The 19,348-nt window shown below is 42.6% G+C and overlaps 18 non-coding genes across 18 annotated transcripts; all 18 read right to left on the bottom strand.

The window, feature by feature from the left end:
* Positions 1-309: 309 nt before the first annotated feature.
* Positions 310-428, bottom strand: LOC148315348 (5S ribosomal RNA). The gene has a single exon (XR_015840972.1). It is a non-coding gene; the product is annotated as a 5S ribosomal RNA (ribosomal RNA).
* A 990-nt stretch (positions 429-1,418) lies between these two features.
* LOC148315347 (5S ribosomal RNA) lies at positions 1,419-1,537 on the bottom strand. The gene has a single exon (XR_015840971.1). It is a non-coding gene; the product is annotated as a 5S ribosomal RNA (ribosomal RNA).
* A 992-nt stretch (positions 1,538-2,529) lies between these two features.
* LOC148315346 (5S ribosomal RNA) lies at positions 2,530-2,648 on the bottom strand. Its single transcript, XR_015840969.1, has one exon. It is a non-coding gene; the product is annotated as a 5S ribosomal RNA (ribosomal RNA).
* Positions 2,649-3,640: 992 nt separating this feature from the next.
* Positions 3,641-3,759, bottom strand: LOC148315345 (5S ribosomal RNA). Its single transcript, XR_015840968.1, has one exon. It is a non-coding gene; the product is annotated as a 5S ribosomal RNA (ribosomal RNA).
* A 992-nt stretch (positions 3,760-4,751) lies between these two features.
* On the bottom strand, positions 4,752-4,870 carry LOC148315344 (5S ribosomal RNA). Its single transcript, XR_015840967.1, has one exon. It is a non-coding gene; the product is annotated as a 5S ribosomal RNA (ribosomal RNA).
* Positions 4,871-5,860: 990 nt separating this feature from the next.
* Positions 5,861-5,979, bottom strand: LOC148315343 (5S ribosomal RNA). Its single transcript, XR_015840966.1, has one exon. It is a non-coding gene; the product is annotated as a 5S ribosomal RNA (ribosomal RNA).
* Positions 5,980-6,971: 992 nt separating this feature from the next.
* On the bottom strand, positions 6,972-7,090 carry LOC148315342 (5S ribosomal RNA). Its single transcript, XR_015840965.1, has one exon. It is a non-coding gene; the product is annotated as a 5S ribosomal RNA (ribosomal RNA).
* Positions 7,091-8,082: 992 nt separating this feature from the next.
* LOC148315341 (5S ribosomal RNA) lies at positions 8,083-8,201 on the bottom strand. Its single transcript, XR_015840964.1, has one exon. It is a non-coding gene; the product is annotated as a 5S ribosomal RNA (ribosomal RNA).
* Positions 8,202-9,193: 992 nt separating this feature from the next.
* LOC148315340 (5S ribosomal RNA) lies at positions 9,194-9,312 on the bottom strand. Its single transcript, XR_015840963.1, has one exon. It is a non-coding gene; the product is annotated as a 5S ribosomal RNA (ribosomal RNA).
* Positions 9,313-10,304: 992 nt separating this feature from the next.
* LOC148315339 (5S ribosomal RNA) lies at positions 10,305-10,423 on the bottom strand. The gene has a single exon (XR_015840962.1). It is a non-coding gene; the product is annotated as a 5S ribosomal RNA (ribosomal RNA).
* A 990-nt stretch (positions 10,424-11,413) lies between these two features.
* On the bottom strand, positions 11,414-11,532 carry LOC148315338 (5S ribosomal RNA). The gene has a single exon (XR_015840961.1). It is a non-coding gene; the product is annotated as a 5S ribosomal RNA (ribosomal RNA).
* A 992-nt stretch (positions 11,533-12,524) lies between these two features.
* LOC148315337 (5S ribosomal RNA) lies at positions 12,525-12,643 on the bottom strand. The gene has a single exon (XR_015841220.1). It is a non-coding gene; the product is annotated as a 5S ribosomal RNA (ribosomal RNA).
* A 992-nt stretch (positions 12,644-13,635) lies between these two features.
* On the bottom strand, positions 13,636-13,754 carry LOC148315336 (5S ribosomal RNA). Its single transcript, XR_015841084.1, has one exon. It is a non-coding gene; the product is annotated as a 5S ribosomal RNA (ribosomal RNA).
* A 992-nt stretch (positions 13,755-14,746) lies between these two features.
* LOC148315335 (5S ribosomal RNA) lies at positions 14,747-14,865 on the bottom strand. Its single transcript, XR_015840960.1, has one exon. It is a non-coding gene; the product is annotated as a 5S ribosomal RNA (ribosomal RNA).
* Positions 14,866-15,857: 992 nt separating this feature from the next.
* LOC148315334 (5S ribosomal RNA) lies at positions 15,858-15,976 on the bottom strand. Its single transcript, XR_015841213.1, has one exon. It is a non-coding gene; the product is annotated as a 5S ribosomal RNA (ribosomal RNA).
* Positions 15,977-16,970: 994 nt separating this feature from the next.
* LOC148315333 (5S ribosomal RNA) lies at positions 16,971-17,089 on the bottom strand. Its single transcript, XR_015841197.1, has one exon. It is a non-coding gene; the product is annotated as a 5S ribosomal RNA (ribosomal RNA).
* A 994-nt stretch (positions 17,090-18,083) lies between these two features.
* LOC148315332 (5S ribosomal RNA) lies at positions 18,084-18,202 on the bottom strand. Its single transcript, XR_015840958.1, has one exon. It is a non-coding gene; the product is annotated as a 5S ribosomal RNA (ribosomal RNA).
* A 994-nt stretch (positions 18,203-19,196) lies between these two features.
* Positions 19,197-19,315, bottom strand: LOC148315331 (5S ribosomal RNA). Its single transcript, XR_015841080.1, has one exon. It is a non-coding gene; the product is annotated as a 5S ribosomal RNA (ribosomal RNA).
* Positions 19,316-19,348: the final 33 nt, after the last annotated feature.

Raw genomic sequence — 19,348 nt, 5'->3', positions numbered from 1 at the left:
ACTGCACCAACCCAACCGGACTGCATCGGGTCATCTGTCTGCTACACCTGTAGACTACGAGAGTCCCCTTTTGGTCTTAATGTGGAGCTCCGGAGCCACACTCAAGTCTCCAGACACGCATTTGCAAATTGCCACACGCATTTGCGAGTCGTCCACGGCGAGACTGTAGCAACACCCAAAGGCAGGGGACGCTGAATGTTGGCATTTTGTGCTCTCAGCCTGTCAGGCGAATATGTGGAAATTTATAAAAAAGCAGCTCGCATACTTGCTTACATTTGTCAAAAGTTTTTTTTATTTTTGCGGTGCAAAAGCTTACAGCACCTGGTATTCCCAGGCGGTCTCCCATCCAAGTACTAACCAGGCCCGACCCTGCTTAGCTTCCGAGATCGGACGAGATCGGGCGTTCTCAGGGTAGTATGGCCGTAAGCGAGAATTCCTTTCAAAATTTTGCATTTTATACATGTTGTCTTTATTGTGGCAAATACTTCAATCCAAAAATACGTAACAAGAATCTGAAACTATAACCACAGTCACAAATGTGTCACAACAATCTACAATGCATGATTGAAGTCACAGATATATGACAAATATCAGCAAATGTGTACAATGATTTGTTGGCACATACACATGGTTAAATGCGGACAAAAATCCGTGGATGGGCGACCTGTAAAAACGGGACCTTTTCTTACAGGTGACGTTTGCTAGTCCTGCCGCGGACGACTCGCAAATGCGTGTGCTGATTTGCAAATGCGTGTCAGGAGACTTGTGTGTGGCTCCGTAGCTACACATTCGGACCACATGGGGGCACTAATATTATACCAGCCCCGTACCACCAATATATACACCAATAACTTGGGGGGGCGTTCACTGCTATCCACCCATGGTCATGTACCATTTATTTGACATTATTTAAATTAAATTGGAATAAATGGAAGAATAAAGTGGAACTAATAAAATAAGAACCAATGATATAACCAGTGAAGCTAAAAAAAATGAATGAAGCTTCTCCACACCTGCTAATTGCCACATTAACTATACTTCCCTTTATTGCATTCAGTAAACACCATTTTTTAAAATTGATTCATTAACTTTTTATTTAGTAAACACTCACTGCACCAACCCAACCGGACTGCATCGGGTCATCTGTCTGCTACACCTGTAGACTACGAGAGTCCCCTTTTGGTCTTAATGTGGAGCTCCGGAGCCACACTCAAGTCTCCAGACACGCATTTGCAAATTGCCACACGCATTTGCGAGTCGTCCACGGCGAGACTGTAGCAACACCCAAAGGCAGGGGACGCTGAATGTTGGCATTTTGTGCTCTCAGCCTGTCAGGCGAATATGTGGAAATTTATAAAAAAGCAGCTCGCATACTTGCTTACATTTGTCAAAAGTTTTTTTTATTTTTGCGGTGCAAAAGCTTACAGCACCTGGTATTCCCAGGCGGTCTCCCATCCAAGTACTAACCAGGCCCGACCCTGCTTAGCTTCCGAGATCGGACGAGATCGGGCGTTCTCAGGGTAGTATGGCCGTAAGCGAGAATTCCTTTCAAAATTTTGCATTTTATACATGTTGTCTTTATTGTGGCAAATACTTCAATCCAAAAATACGTAACAAGAATCTGAAACTATAACCACAGTCACAAATGTGTCACAACAATCTACAATGCATGATTGAAGTCACAGATATATGACAAATATCAGCAAATGTGTACAATGATTTGTTGGCACATACACATGGTTAAATGCGGACAAAAATCCGTGGATGGGCGACCTGTAAAAACGGGACCTTTTCTTACAGGTGACGTTTGCTACAGTCCTGCCGCGTACGACTCGCAAATGCGTGTGCTGATTTGCAAATGCGTGTCAGGAGACTTGTGTGTGGCTCCGTAGCTACACATTCGGACCACATGGGGGCACTAATATTATACCAGCCCCGTACCACCAATATATACACCAATAACTTGGGGGGGCGTTCACTGCTATCCACCCATGGTCATGTACCATTTATTTGACATTATTTAAATTAAATTGGAATAAATGGAAGAATAAAGTGGAACTAATAAAATAAGAACCAATGATATAACCAGTGAAGCTAAAAAAAATGAATGAAGCTTCTCCACACCTGCTAATTGCCACATTAACTATACTTCCCTTTATTGCATTCAGTAAACACCATTTTTTTAAATTGATTCATTAACTTTTTATTTAGTAAACACTCACTGCACCAACCCAACCGGACTGCATCGGGTCATCTGTCTGCTACACCTGTAGACTACGAGAGTCCCCTTTTGGTCTTAATGTGGAGCTCCGGAGCCACACTCAAGTCTCCAGACACGCATTTGCAAATTGCCACACGCATTTGCGAGTCGTCCACGGCGAGACTGTAGCAACACCCAAAGGCAGGGGACGCTGAATGTTGGCATTTTGTGCTCTCAGCCTGTCAGGCGAATATGTGGAAATTTATAAAAAAGCAGCTCGCATACTTGCTTACATTTGTCAAAAGTTTTTTTTATTTTTGCGGTGCAAAAGCTTACAGCACCTGGTATTCCCAGGCGGTCTCCCATCCAAGTACTAACCAGGCCCGACCCTGCTTAGCTTCCGAGATCGGACGAGATCGGGCGTTCTCAGGGTAGTATGGCCGTAAGCGAGAATTCCTTTCAAAATTTTGCATTTTATACATGTTGTCTTTATTGTGGCAAATACTTCAATCCAAAAATACGTAACAAGAATCTGAAACTATAACCACAGTCACAAATGTGTCACAACAATCTACAATGCATGATTGAAGTCACAGATATATGACAAATATCAGCAAATGTGTACAATGATTTGTTGGCACATACACATGGTTAAATGCGGACAAAAATCCGTGGATGGGCGACCTGTAAAAACGGGACCTTTTCTTACAGGTGACGTTTGCTACAGTCCTGCCGCGTACGACTCGCAAATGCGTGTGCTGATTTGCAAATGCGTGTCAGGAGACTTGTGTGTGGCTCCGTAGCTACACATTCGGACCACATGGGGGCACTAATATTATACCAGCCCCGTACCACCAATATATACACCAATAACTTGGGGGGGCGTTCACTGCTATCCACCCATGGTCATGTACCATTTATTTGACATTATTTAAATTAAATTGGAATAAATGGAAGAATAAAGTGGAACTAATAAAATAAGAACCAATGATATAACCAGTGAAGCTAAAAAAAATGAATGAAGCTTCTCCACACCTGCTAATTGCCACATTAACTATACTTCCCTTTATTGCATTCAGTAAACACCATTTTTTTAAATTGATTCATTAACTTTTTATTTAGTAAACACTCACTGCACCAACCCAACCGGACTGCATCGGGTCATCTGTCTGCTACACCTGTAGACTACGAGAGTCCCCTTTTGGTCTTAATGTGGAGCTCCGGAGCCACACTCAAGTCTCCAGACACGCATTTGCAAATTGCCACACGCATTTGCGAGTCGTCCACGGCGAGACTGTAGCAACACCCAAAGGCAGGGGACGCTGAATGTTGGCATTTTGTGCTCTCAGCCTGTCAGGCGAATATGTGGAAATTTATAAAAAAGCAGCTCGCATACTTGCTTACATTTGTCAAAAGTTTTTTTTATTTTTGCGGTGCAAAAGCTTACAGCACCTGGTATTCCCAGGCGGTCTCCCATCCAAGTACTAACCAGGCCCGACCCTGCTTAGCTTCCGAGATCGGACGAGATCGGGCGTTCTCAGGGTAGTATGGCCGTAAGCGAGAATTCCTTTCAAAATTTTGCATTTTATACATGTTGTCTTTATTGTGGCAAATACTTCAATCCAAAAATACGTAACAAGAATCTGAAACTATAACCACAGTCACAAATGTGTCACAACAATCTACAATGCATGATTGAAGTCACAGATATATGACAAATATCAGCAAATGTGTACAATGATTTGTTGGCACATACACATGGTTAAATGCGGACAAAAATCCGTGGATGGGCGACCTGTAAAAACGGGACCTTTTCTTACAGGTGACGTTTGCTACAGTCCTGCCGCGTACGACTCGCAAATGCGTGTGCTGATTTGCAAATGCGTGTCAGGAGACTTGTGTGTGGCTCCGTAGCTACACATTCGGACCACATGGGGGCACTAATATTATACCAGCCCCGTACCACCAATATATACACCAATAACTTGGGGGGGCGTTCACTGCTATCCACCCATGGTCATGTACCATTTATTTGACATTATTTAAATTAAATTGGAATAAATGGAAGAATAAAGTGGAACTAATAAAATAAGAACCAATGATATAACCAGTGAAGCTAAAAAAAATGAATGAAGCTTCTCCACACCTGCTAATTGCCACATTAACTATACTTCCCTTTATTGCATTCAGTAAACACCATTTTTTTAAATTGATTCATTAACTTTTTATTTAGTAAACACTCACTGCACCAACCCAACCGGACTGCATCGGGTCATCTGTCTGCTACACCTGTAGACTACGAGAGTCCCCTTTTGGTCTTAATGTGGAGCTCCGGAGCCACACTCAAGTCTCCAGACACGCATTTGCAAATTGCCACACGCATTTGCGAGTCGTCCACGGCGAGACTGTAGCAACACCCAAAGGCAGGGGACGCTGAATGTTGGCATTTTGTGCTCTCAGCCTGTCAGGCGAATATGTGGAAATTTATAAAAAAGCAGCTCGCATACTTGCTTACATTTGTCAAAAGTTTTTTTTATTTTTGCGGTGCAAAAGCTTACAGCACCTGGTATTCCCAGGCGGTCTCCCATCCAAGTACTAACCAGGCCCGACCCTGCTTAGCTTCCGAGATCGGACGAGATCGGGCGTTCTCAGGGTAGTATGGCCGTAAGCGAGAATTCCTTTCAAAATTTTGCATTTTATACATGTTGTCTTTATTGTGGCAAATACTTCAATCCAAAAATACGTAACAAGAATCTGAAACTATAACCACAGTCACAAATGTGTCACAACAATCTACAATGCATGATTGAAGTCACAGATATATGACAAATATCAGCAAATGTGTACAATGATTTGTTGGCACATACACATGGTTAAATGCGGACAAAAATCCGTGGATGGGCGACCTGTAAAAACGGGACCTTTTCTTACAGGTGACGTTTGCTAGTCCTGCCGCGGACGACTCGCAAATGCGTGTGCTGATTTGCAAATGCGTGTCAGGAGACTTGTGTGTGGCTCCGTAGCTACACATTCGGACCACATGGGGGCACTAATATTATACCAGCCCCGTACCACCAATATATACACCAATAACTTGGGGGGGCGTTCACTGCTATCCACCCATGGTCATGTACCATTTATTTGACATTATTTAAATTAAATTGGAATAAATGGAAGAATAAAGTGGAACTAATAAAATAAGAACCAATGATATAACCAGTGAAGCTAAAAAAAATGAATGAAGCTTCTCCACACCTGCTAATTGCCACATTAACTATACTTCCCTTTATTGCATTCAGTAAACACCATTTTTTAAAATTGATTCATTAACTTTTTATTTAGTAAACACTCACTGCACCAACCCAACCGGACTGCATCGGGTCATCTGTCTGCTACACCTGTAGACTACGAGAGTCCCCTTTTGGTCTTAATGTGGAGCTCCGGAGCCACACTCAAGTCTCCAGACACGCATTTGCAAATTGCCACACGCATTTGCGAGTCGTCCACGGCGAGACTGTAGCAACACCCAAAGGCAGGGGACGCTGAATGTTGGCATTTTGTGCTCTCAGCCTGTCAGGCGAATATGTGGAAATTTATAAAAAAGCAGCTCGCATACTTGCTTACATTTGTCAAAAGTTTTTTTTATTTTTGCGGTGCAAAAGCTTACAGCACCTGGTATTCCCAGGCGGTCTCCCATCCAAGTACTAACCAGGCCCGACCCTGCTTAGCTTCCGAGATCGGACGAGATCGGGCGTTCTCAGGGTAGTATGGCCGTAAGCGAGAATTCCTTTCAAAATTTTGCATTTTATACATGTTGTCTTTATTGTGGCAAATACTTCAATCCAAAAATACGTAACAAGAATCTGAAACTATAACCACAGTCACAAATGTGTCACAACAATCTACAATGCATGATTGAAGTCACAGATATATGACAAATATCAGCAAATGTGTACAATGATTTGTTGGCACATACACATGGTTAAATGCGGACAAAAATCCGTGGATGGGCGACCTGTAAAAACGGGACCTTTTCTTACAGGTGACGTTTGCTACAGTCCTGCCGCGTACGACTCGCAAATGCGTGTGCTGATTTGCAAATGCGTGTCAGGAGACTTGTGTGTGGCTCCGTAGCTACACATTCGGACCACATGGGGGCACTAATATTATACCAGCCCCGTACCACCAATATATACACCAATAACTTGGGGGGGCGTTCACTGCTATCCACCCATGGTCATGTACCATTTATTTGACATTATTTAAATTAAATTGGAATAAATGGAAGAATAAAGTGGAACTAATAAAATAAGAACCAATGATATAACCAGTGAAGCTAAAAAAAATGAATGAAGCTTCTCCACACCTGCTAATTGCCACATTAACTATACTTCCCTTTATTGCATTCAGTAAACACCATTTTTTTAAATTGATTCATTAACTTTTTATTTAGTAAACACTCACTGCACCAACCCAACCGGACTGCATCGGGTCATCTGTCTGCTACACCTGTAGACTACGAGAGTCCCCTTTTGGTCTTAATGTGGAGCTCCGGAGCCACACTCAAGTCTCCAGACACGCATTTGCAAATTGCCACACGCATTTGCGAGTCGTCCACGGCGAGACTGTAGCAACACCCAAAGGCAGGGGACGCTGAATGTTGGCATTTTGTGCTCTCAGCCTGTCAGGCGAATATGTGGAAATTTATAAAAAAGCAGCTCGCATACTTGCTTACATTTGTCAAAAGTTTTTTTTATTTTTGCGGTGCAAAAGCTTACAGCACCTGGTATTCCCAGGCGGTCTCCCATCCAAGTACTAACCAGGCCCGACCCTGCTTAGCTTCCGAGATCGGACGAGATCGGGCGTTCTCAGGGTAGTATGGCCGTAAGCGAGAATTCCTTTCAAAATTTTGCATTTTATACATGTTGTCTTTATTGTGGCAAATACTTCAATCCAAAAATACGTAACAAGAATCTGAAACTATAACCACAGTCACAAATGTGTCACAACAATCTACAATGCATGATTGAAGTCACAGATATATGACAAATATCAGCAAATGTGTACAATGATTTGTTGGCACATACACATGGTTAAATGCGGACAAAAATCCGTGGATGGGCGACCTGTAAAAACGGGACCTTTTCTTACAGGTGACGTTTGCTACAGTCCTGCCGCGTACGACTCGCAAATGCGTGTGCTGATTTGCAAATGCGTGTCAGGAGACTTGTGTGTGGCTCCGTAGCTACACATTCGGACCACATGGGGGCACTAATATTATACCAGCCCCGTACCACCAATATATACACCAATAACTTGGGGGGGCGTTCACTGCTATCCACCCATGGTCATGTACCATTTATTTGACATTATTTAAATTAAATTGGAATAAATGGAAGAATAAAGTGGAACTAATAAAATAAGAACCAATGATATAACCAGTGAAGCTAAAAAAAATGAATGAAGCTTCTCCACACCTGCTAATTGCCACATTAACTATACTTCCCTTTATTGCATTCAGTAAACACCATTTTTTTAAATTGATTCATTAACTTTTTATTTAGTAAACACTCACTGCACCAACCCAACCGGACTGCATCGGGTCATCTGTCTGCTACACCTGTAGACTACGAGAGTCCCCTTTTGGTCTTAATGTGGAGCTCCGGAGCCACACTCAAGTCTCCAGACACGCATTTGCAAATTGCCACACGCATTTGCGAGTCGTCCACGGCGAGACTGTAGCAACACCCAAAGGCAGGGGACGCTGAATGTTGGCATTTTGTGCTCTCAGCCTGTCAGGCGAATATGTGGAAATTTATAAAAAAGCAGCTCGCATACTTGCTTACATTTGTCAAAAGTTTTTTTTATTTTTGCGGTGCAAAAGCTTACAGCACCTGGTATTCCCAGGCGGTCTCCCATCCAAGTACTAACCAGGCCCGACCCTGCTTAGCTTCCGAGATCGGACGAGATCGGGCGTTCTCAGGGTAGTATGGCCGTAAGCGAGAATTCCTTTCAAAATTTTGCATTTTATACATGTTGTCTTTATTGTGGCAAATACTTCAATCCAAAAATACGTAACAAGAATCTGAAACTATAACCACAGTCACAAATGTGTCACAACAATCTACAATGCATGATTGAAGTCACAGATATATGACAAATATCAGCAAATGTGTACAATGATTTGTTGGCACATACACATGGTTAAATGCGGACAAAAATCCGTGGATGGGCGACCTGTAAAAACGGGACCTTTTCTTACAGGTGACGTTTGCTACAGTCCTGCCGCGTACGACTCGCAAATGCGTGTGCTGATTTGCAAATGCGTGTCAGGAGACTTGTGTGTGGCTCCGTAGCTACACATTCGGACCACATGGGGGCACTAATATTATACCAGCCCCGTACCACCAATATATACACCAATAACTTGGGGGGGCGTTCACTGCTATCCACCCATGGTCATGTACCATTTATTTGACATTATTTAAATTAAATTGGAATAAATGGAAGAATAAAGTGGAACTAATAAAATAAGAACCAATGATATAACCAGTGAAGCTAAAAAAAATGAATGAAGCTTCTCCACACCTGCTAATTGCCACATTTACTATACTTCCCTTTATTGCATTCAGTAAACACCATTTTTTAAAATTGATTCATTAACTTTTTATTTAGTAAACACTCACTGCACCAACCCAACCGGACTGCATCGGGTCATCTGTCTGCTACACCTGTAGACTACGAGAGTCCCCTTTTGGTCTTAATGTGGAGCTCCGGAGCCACACTCAAGTCTCCAGACACGCATTTGCAAATTGCCACACGCATTTGCGAGTCGTCCACGGCGAGACTGTAGCAACACCCAAAGGCAGGGGACGCTGAATGTTGGCATTTTGTGCTCTCAGCCTGTCAGGCGAATATGTGGAAATTTATAAAAAAGCAGCTCGCATACTTGCTTACATTTGTCAAAAGTTTTTTTTATTTTTGCGGTGCAAAAGCTTACAGCACCTGGTATTCCCAGGCGGTCTCCCATCCAAGTACTAACCAGGCCCGACCCTGCTTAGCTTCCGAGATCGGACGAGATCGGGCGTTCTCAGGGTAGTATGGCCGTAAGCGAGAATTCCTTTCAAAATTTTGCATTTTATACATGTTGTCTTTATTGTGGCAAATACTTCAATCCAAAAATACGTAACAAGAATCTGAAACTATAACCACAGTCACAAATGTGTCACAACAATCTACAATGCATGATTGAAGTCACAGATATATGACAAATATCAGCAAATGTGTACAATGATTTGTTGGCACATACACATGGTTAAATGCGGACAAAAATCCGTGGATGGGCGACCTGTAAAAACGGGACCTTTTCTTACAGGTGACGTTTGCTACAGTCCTGCCGCGGACGACTCGCAAATGCGTGTGCTGATTTGCAAATGCGTGTCAGGAGACTTGTGTGTGGCTCCGTAGCTACACATTCGGACCACATGGGGGCACTAATATTATACCAGCCCCGTACCACCAATATATACACCAATAACTTGGGGGGGCGTTCACTGCTATCCACCCATGGTCATGTACCATTTATTTGACATTATTTAAATTAAATTGGAATAAATGGAAGAATAAAGTGGAACTAATAAAATAAGAACCAATGATATAACCAGTGAAGCTAAAAAAAATGAATGAAGCTTCTCCACACCTGCTAATTGCCACATTAACTATACTTCCCTTTATTGCATTCAGTAAACACCATTTTTTAAAATTGATTCATTAACTTTTTATTTAGTAAACACTCACTGCACCAACCCAACCGGACTGCATCGGGTCATCTGTCTGCTACACCTGTAGACTACGAGAGTCCCCTTTTGGTCTTAATGTGGAGCTCCGGAGCCACACTCAAGTCTCCAGACACGCATTTGCAAATTGCCACACGCATTTGCGAGTCGTCCACGGCGAGACTGTAGCAACACCCAAAGGCAGGGGACGCTGAATGTTGGCATTTTGTGCTCTTAGCCTGTCAGGCGAATATGTGGAAATTTATAAAAAAGCAGCTCGCATACTTGCTTACATTTGTCAAAAGTTTTTTTTATTTTTGCGGTGCAAAAGCTTACAGCACCTGGTATTCCCAGGCGGTCTCCCATCCAAGTACTAACCAGGCCCGACCCTGCTTAGCTTCCGAGATCGGACGAGATCGGGCGTTCTCAGGGTAGTATGGCCGTAAGCGAGAATTCCTTTCAAAATTTTGCATTTTATACATGTTGTCTTTATTGTGGCAAATACTTCAATCCAAAAATACGTAACAAGAATCTGAAACTATAACCACAGTCACAAATGTGTCACAACAATCTACAATGCATGATTGAAGTCACAGATATATGACAAATATCAGCAAATGTGTACAATGATTTGTTGGCACATACACATGGTTAAATGCGGACAAAAATCCGTGGATGGGCGACCTGTAAAAACGGGACCTTTTCTTACAGGTGACGTTTGCTAGTCCTGCCGCGGACGACTCGCAAATGCGTGTGCTGATTTGCAAATGCGTGTCAGGAGACTTGTGTGTGGCTCCGTAGCTACACATTCGGACCACATGGGGGCACTAATATTATACCAGCCCCGTACCACCAATATATACACCAATAACTTGGGGGGGCGTTCACTGCTATCCACCCATGGTCATGTACCATTTATTTGACATTATTTAAATTAAATTGGAATAAATGGAAGAATAAAGTGGAACTAATAAAATAAGAACCAATGATATAACCAGTGAAGCTAAAAAAAATGAATGAAGCTTCTCCACACCTGCTAATTGCCACATTAACTATACTTCCCTTTATTGCATTCAGTAAACACCATTTTTTAAAATTGATTCATTAACTTTTTATTTAGTAAATACTCACTGCACCAACCCAACCGGACTGCATCGGGTCATCTGTCTGCTACACCTGTAGACTACGAGAGTCCCCTTTTGGTCTTAATGTGGAGCTCCGGAGCCACACTCAAGTCTCCAGACACGCATTTGCAAATTGCCACACGCATTTGCGAGTCGTCCACGGCGAGACTGTAGCAACACCCAAAGGCAGGGGACGCTGAATGTTGGCATTTTGTGCTCTCAGCCTGTCAGGCGAATATGTGGAAATTTATAAAAAAGCAGCTCGCATACTTGCTTACATTTGTCAAAAGTTTTTTTTATTTTTGCGGTGCAAAAGCTTACAGCACCTGGTATTCCCAGGCGGTCTCCCATCCAAGTACTAACCAGGCCCGACCCTGCTTAGCTTCCGAGATCGGACGAGATCGGGCGTTCTCAGGGTAGTATGGCCGTAAGCGAGAATTCCTTTCAAAATTTTGCATTTTATACATGTTGTCTTTATTGTGGCAAATACTTCAATCCAAAAATACGTAACAAGAATCTGAAACTATAACCACAGTCACAAATGTGTCACAACAATCTACAATGCATGATTGAAGTCACAGATATATGACAAATATCAGCAAATGTGTACAATGATTTGTTGGCACATACACATGGTTAAATGCGGACAAAAATCCGTGGATGGGCGACCTGTAAAAACGGGACCTTTTCTTACAGGTGACGTTTGCTACAGTCCTGCCGCGTACGACTCGCAAATGCGTGTGCTGATTTGCAAATGCGTGTCAGGAGACTTGTGTGTGGCTCCGTAGCTACACATTCGGACCACATGGGGGCACTAATATTATACCAGCCCCGTACCACCAATATATACACCAATAACTTGGGGGGGCGTTCACTGCTATCCACCCATGGTCATGTACCATTTATTTGACATTATTTAAATTAAATTGGAATAAATGGAAGAATAAAGTGGAACTAATAAAATAAGAACCAATGATATAACCAGTGAAGCTAAAAAAAATGAATGAAGCTTCTCCACACCTGCTAATTGCCACATTAACTATACTTCCCTTTATTGCATTCAGTAAACACCATTTTTTAAAATTGATTCATTAACTTTTTATTTAGTAAACACTCACTGCACCAACCCAACCGGACTGCATCGGGCCATCTGTCTGCTACACCTGTAGACTACGAGAGTCCCCTTTTGGTCTTAATGTGGAGCTCCGGAGCCACACTCAAGTCTCCAGACACGCATTTGCAAATTGCCACACGCATTTGCGAGTCGTCCACGGCGAGACTGTAGCAACACCCAAAGGCAGGGGACGCTGAATGTTGGCATTTTGTGCTCTCAGCCTGTCAGGCGAATATGTGGAAATTTATAAAAAAGCAGCTCGCATACTTGCTTACATTTGTCAAAAGTTTTTTTTATTTTTGCGGTGCAAAAGCTTACAGCACCTGGTATTCCCAGGCGGTCTCCCATCCAAGTACTAACCAGGCCCGAACCTGCTAAGCTTCCGAGATCGGACGAGATCGGGCGTTCTCAGGGTAGTATGGCCGTAAGCGAGAATTCCTTTCAAAATTTTGCATTTTATACATGTTGTCTTTATTGTGGCAAATACTTCAATCAAAAAATACGTAACAAGAATCTGAAACTATAACCACAGTCACAAATGTGTCACAACAATCTACAATGCATGATTGAAGTCACAGATATATGACAAATATCAGCAAATGTGTACAATGATTTGTTGGCACATACACATGGTTAAATGCGGACAAAAATCCGTAGATGGGCGACCTGTAAAAACGGGACCTTTTCTTACAGGTGACGTTTGCTACAGTCCTGCCGCGGACGACTCGCAAATGCGTGTGCTGATTTGCAAATGCGTGTCAGGAGACTTCTGTGTGGCTCCGTAGCTACACATTCGGACCACATGGGGGCACTAATATTATACCAGCCCCGTACCACCAATATATACACCAATAACTTGGGGGGGCGTTCACTGCTATCCACCCATGGTCATGTACCATTTATTTGACATTATTTAAATTAAATTGGAATAAATGGAAGAATAAAGTGGAACTAATAAAATAAGAACCAATGATATAACCAGTGAAGCTAAAAAAAATGAATGAAGCTTCTCCACACCTGCTAATTGCCACATTAACTATACTTCCCTTTATTGCATTCAGTAAACACCATTTTTTTAAATTGATTCATTAACTTTTTATTTAGTAAACACTCACTGCACCAACCCAACCGGACTGCATCGGGTCATCTGTCTGCTACACCTGTAGACTACGAGAGTCCCCTTTTGGTCTTAATGTGGAGCTCCGGAGCCACACTCAAGTCTCCAGACACGCATTTGCAAATTGCCACACGCATTTGCGAGTCGTCCACGGCGAGACTGTAGCAACACCCAAAGGCAGGGGACGCTGAATGTTGGCATTTTGTGCTCTCAGCCTGTCAGGCGAATATGTGGAAATTTATAAAAAAGCAGCTCGCATACTTGCTTACATTTGTCAAAAGTTTTTTTTATTTTTGCGGTGCAAAAGCTTACAGCACCTGGTATTCCCAGGCGGTCTCCCATCCAAGTACTAACCAGGCCCGACCCTGCTTGGCTTCCGAGATCGGACGAGATCGGGCGTTCTCAGGGTAGTATGGCCGTAAGCGAGAATTCCTTTCAAAATTTTGCATTTTATACATGTTGTCTTTATTGTGGCAAATACTTCAATCCAAAAATACGTAACAAGAATCTGAAACTATAACCACAGTCACAAATGTGTCACAACAATCTACAATGCATGATTGAAGTCACAGATATATGACAAATATCAGCAAATGTGTACAATGATTTGTTGGCACATACACATGGTTAAATGCGGACAAAAATCCGTAGATGGGCGACCTGTAAAAACGGGACCTTTTCTTACAGGTGACGTTTGCTACAGTCCTGCCGCGGACGACTCGCAAATGCGTGTGCTGATTTGCAAATGCGTGTCAGGAGACTTGTGTGTGGCTCCGTAGCTACACATTCGGACCACATGGGGGCACTAATATTATACCAGCCCCGTACCACCAATATATACACCAATAACTTGGGGGGGCGTTCACTGCTATCCACCCATGGTCATGTACCATTTATTTGACATTATTTAAATTAAATTGGAATAAATGGAAGAATAAAGTGGAACTAATAAAATAAGAACCAATGATATAACCAGTGAAGCTAAAAAAAATGAATGAAGCTTCTCCACACCTGCTAATTGCCACATTAACTATACTTCCCTTTATTGCATTCAGTAAACACCATTTTTTTAAATTGATTCATTAACTTTTTATTTAGTAAACACTCACTGCACCAACCCAACCGGACTGCATCGGGTCATCTGTCTGCTACACCTGTAGACTACGAGAGTCCCCTTTTGGTCTTAATGTGGAGCTCCGGAGCCACACTCAAGTCTCCAGACACGCATTTGCAAATTGCCACACGCATTTGCGAGTCGTCCACGGCGAGACTGTAGCAACACCCAAAGGCAGGGGACGCTGAATGTTGGCATTTTGTGCTCTCAGCCTGTCAGGCGAATATGTGGAAATTTATAAAAAAGCAGCTCGCATACTTGCTTACATTTGTCAAAAGTTTTTTTTATTTATGCGGTGCAAAAGCTTACAGCACCTGGTATTCCCAGGCGGTCTCCCATCCAAGTACTAACCAGGCCCGACCCTGCTTAGCTTCCGAGATCGGACGAGATCGGGCGTTCTCAGGGTAGTATGGCCGTAAGCGAGAATTCCTTTCAAAATTTTGCATTTTATACATGTTGTCTTTATTGTGGCAAATACTTCAATCCAAAAATACGTAACAAGAATCTGAAACTATAACCACAGTCACAAATGTGTCACAACAATCTACAATGCATGATTGAAGTCACAGATATATGACAAATATCAGCAAATGTGTACAATGATTTGTTGGCACATACACATGGTTAAATGCGGACAAAAATCCGTAGATGGGCGACCTGTAAAAACGGGACCTTTTCTTACAGGTGACGTTTGCTACAGTCCTGCCGCGGACGACTCGCAAATGCGTGTGCTGATTTGCAAATGCGTGTCAGGAGACTTGTGTGTGGCTCCGTAGCTACACATTCGGACCACATGGGGGCACTAATATTATACCAGCCCCGTACCACCAATATATACACCAATAACTTGGGGGGGCGTTCACTGCTATCCACCCATGGTCATGTACCATTTATTTGACATTATTTAAATTAAATTGGAATAAATGGAAGAATAAAGTGGAACTAATAAAATAAGAACCAATGATATAACCAGTGAAGCTAAAAAAAATGAATGAAGCTTCTCCACACCTGCTAATTGCCACATTAACTATACTTCCCTTTATTGCATTCAGTAAACACCATTTTTTAAAATTGATTCATTAACTTTTTATTTAGTAAACACTCACTGCACCAACCCAACCGGACTGCATCGGGTCATCTGTCTGCTACACCTGTAGACTACGAGAGTCCCCTTTTGGTCTTAATGTGGAGCTCCGGAGCCACACTCAAGTCTCCAGACACGCATTTGCAAATTGCCACACGCATTTGCGAGTCGTCCACGGCGAGACTGTAGCAACACCCAAAGGCAGGGGACGCTGAATGTTGGCATTTTGTGCTCTCAGCCTGTCAGGCGAATATGTGGGAATTTATAAAAAAGCAGCTCGCATACTTGCTTACATTTGTCAAAAGTTTTTTTTATTTTTGCGGTGCAAAAGCTTACAGCACCTGGTATGCCCAGGCGGTCTCCCATCCAAGTACTAACCAGGCCCGACCCTGCTTAGCTTCCGAGATCGGACGAGATCGGGCGTTCTCAGTGTAGTATGGCCGTAAGCGAGAATTCCTTTCAAAATTTTGCATTTTATACATGTTGTCTTTATTGTGGCAAATACTTCAATCCAAAAATACGTAACAAGAATCTGAAACTATAACCACAGTCACAAATGTGTCACAACAATCTACAATGCATGATTGAAGTCACAGATATATGACAAATATCAGCAAATGTGTACAATGATTTGTTGGCACATACACGTGGTTAAATGCGGACAAAAATCCGTAGATGGGCGACCTGTAAAAACGGGACCTTTTCTTACAGGTGACGTTTGCTACAGTCCTGCCGCGGACGACTCGCAAATGCGTGTGCTGATTTGCAAATGCGTGTCAGGAGACTTGTGTGTGGCTCCGTAGCTACACATTCGGACCACATGGGGGCACTAATATTATACCAGCCCCGTACCACCAATATATACACCAATAACTTGGGGGGGCGTTCACTGCTATCCACCCATGGTCATGTACCATTTATTTGACATTATTTAAATTAAATTGGAATAAATGGAAGAATAAAGTGGAACTAATAAAATAAGAACCAATGATATAACCAGTGAAGCTAAAAAAAATGAATGAAGCTTCTCCACACCTGCTAATTGCCACATTAACTATACTTCCCTTTATTGCATTCAGTAAACACCATTTTTTAAAATTGATTTATTAACTTTTTATTTAGTAAACACTCACTGCACCAACCCAACCGGACTGCATCGGGTCATCTGTCTGCTACACCTGTAGACTATGAGAGTCCCCTTTTGGTCTTAATGTGGAGCTCCGGAGCCACACTCAAGTCTCCAGACACGCATTTGCAAATTGCCACACGCATTTGCGAGTCGTCCACGGCGAGACTGTATAGCAACACCCAAAGGCAGGGGACGCTGAATGTTGGCATTTTGTGCTCTCAGCCTGTCAGGCGAATATGTGGAAATTTATAAAAAAGCAGCTCGCATACTTGCTTACATTTGTCAAAAGTTTTTTTTATTTTTGCGGTGCAAAAGCTTACAGCACCTGGTATTCCCAGGCGGTCTCCCATCCAAGTACTAACCAGGCCCGACCCTGCTTAGCTTCCGAGATCGGACGAGATGGGGCGTTCTCAGGGTAGTATGGCCGTAAGCGAGAATTCCTTTCAAAATTTTGCATTTTATACATGTTGTCTTTATTGTGGCAAATACTTCAATCCAAAAATACGTAACAAGAATCTGAAACTATAACCACAGTCACAAATGTGTCACAACAATCTACAATGCATGATTGAAGTCACAGATATATGACAAATATCAGCAAATGTGTACAATGATTTGTTGGCACATACACATGGTTAAATGCGGACAAAAATCCGTAGATGGGCGACCTGTAAAAACGGGACCTTTTCTTACAGGTGACGTTTGCTACAGTCCTGCCGCGGACGACTCGCAAATGCGTGTGCTGATTTGCAAATGCGTGTCAGGAGACTTGTGTGTGGCTCCGTAGCTACACATTCGGACCACATGGGGGCACTAATATTATACCAGCCCCGTACCACCAATATATACACCAATAACTTGGGGGGGCGTTCACTGCTATCCACCCATGGTCATGTACCATTTATTTGACATTATTTAAATTAAATTGGAATAAATGGAAGAATAAAGTGGAACTAATAAAATAAGAACCAATGATATAACCAGTGAAGCTAAAAAAAATGAATGAAGCTTCTCCACACCTGCTAATTGCCACATTAACTATACTTCCCTTTATTGCATTCAGTAAACACCATTTTTTAAAATTGATTTATTAACTTTTTATTTAGTAAACACTCACTGCACCAACCCAACCGGACTGCATCGGGTCATCTGTCTGCTACACCTGTAGACTATGAGAGTCCCCTTTTGGTCTTAATGTGGAGCTCCGGAGCCACACTCAAGTCTCCAGACACGCATTTGCAAATTGCCACACGCATTTGCGAGTCGTCCACGGCGAGACTGTATAGCAACACCCAAAGGCAGGGGACGCTGAATGTTGGCATTTTGTGCTCTCAGCCTGTCAGGCGAATATGTGGAAATTTATAAAAAAGCAGCTCGCATACTTGCTTACATTTGTCAAAAGTTTTTTTTATTTTTGCGGTGCAAAAGCTTACAGCACCTGGTATTCCCAGGCGGTCTCCCATCCAAGTACTAACCAGGCCCGACCCTGCTTAGCTTCCGAGATCGGACGAGATCGGGCGTTCTCAGGGTAGTATGGCCGTAAGCGAGAATTCCTTTCAAAATTTTGCATTTTATACATGTTGTCTTTATTGTGGCAAATACTTCAATCCAAAAATACGTAACAAGAATCTGAAACTATAACCACAGTCACAAATGTGTCACAACAATCTACAATGCATGATTGAAGTCACAGATATATGACAGATATCAGCAAATGTGTACAATGATTTGTTGGCACATACACATGGTTAAATGCGGACAAAAATCCGTAGATGGGCGACCTGTAAAAACGGGACCTTTTCTTACAGGTGACGTTTGCTACAGTCCTGCCGCGGACGACTCGCAAATGCGTGTGCTGATTTGCAAATGCGTGTCAGGAGACTTGTGTGTGGCTCCGTAGCTACACATTCGGACCACATGGGGGCACTAATATTATACCAGCCCCGTACCACCAATATATACACCAATAACTTGGGGGGGCGTTCACTGCTATCCACCCATGGTCATGTACCATTTATTTGACATTATTTAAATTAAATTGGAATAAATGGAAGAATAAAGTGGAACTAATAAAATAAGAACCAATGATATAACCAGTGAAGCTAAAAAAAATGAATGAAGCTTCTCCACACCTGCTAATTGCCACATTAACTATACTTCCCTTTATTGCATTCAGTAAACGCCATTTTTTAAAATTGATTCATTAACTTTTTATTTAGTAAACACTCACTGCACCAACCCAACCGGACTGCATCGGGTCATATGTCTGCTACACCTGTAGACTCCGAGGGTACCCTTTTGGTCTTAATGTGTGGCTCCGGAGCCACAGTCAAGTCTCCAGACACGCATTTGCAAATTGCCACACGCATTTGCGAGTCGTCCACGGCGAGACTGTATAGCAACACCCAAAGGCAGGGGACGCTGAATGTTGGCATTTTGTGCTCTCAGCCTGTCAGGCGAATATGTGGAAATTTATAAAAAAGCAGCTCGCATACTTGCTTACATTTGTCAAAAGTTTTTTTTATTTTTGCGGTGCAAAAGCTTACAGCACCTGGTATTCCCAGGCGGTCTCCCATTCAAGTACTAACCAGGCCCGACCCTGCTTAGCTTCCGAGATCGGACGAGATCGGGCGTTCTCAGGGTAGTATGGCCGTAAGCGAGAATTCCTTTCAAAATTTTGCATTTTATACA

Source organism: Idiotropiscis lumnitzeri, unplaced genomic scaffold (assembly GCF_059441095.1).
Source record: "Idiotropiscis lumnitzeri isolate Australia: NSW breed Sydney's pygmy pipehorse unplaced genomic scaffold, RoL_Ilum_1.0 HiC_scaffold_114, whole genome shotgun sequence".
Classification (NCBI taxonomy): Eukaryota; Metazoa; Chordata; class Actinopteri; order Syngnathiformes; family Syngnathidae; genus Idiotropiscis; species Idiotropiscis lumnitzeri.
The sequence above is the reverse complement of the archived record's forward strand: the minus strand, read 5'-3'. Positions and strand labels throughout refer to the sequence as shown.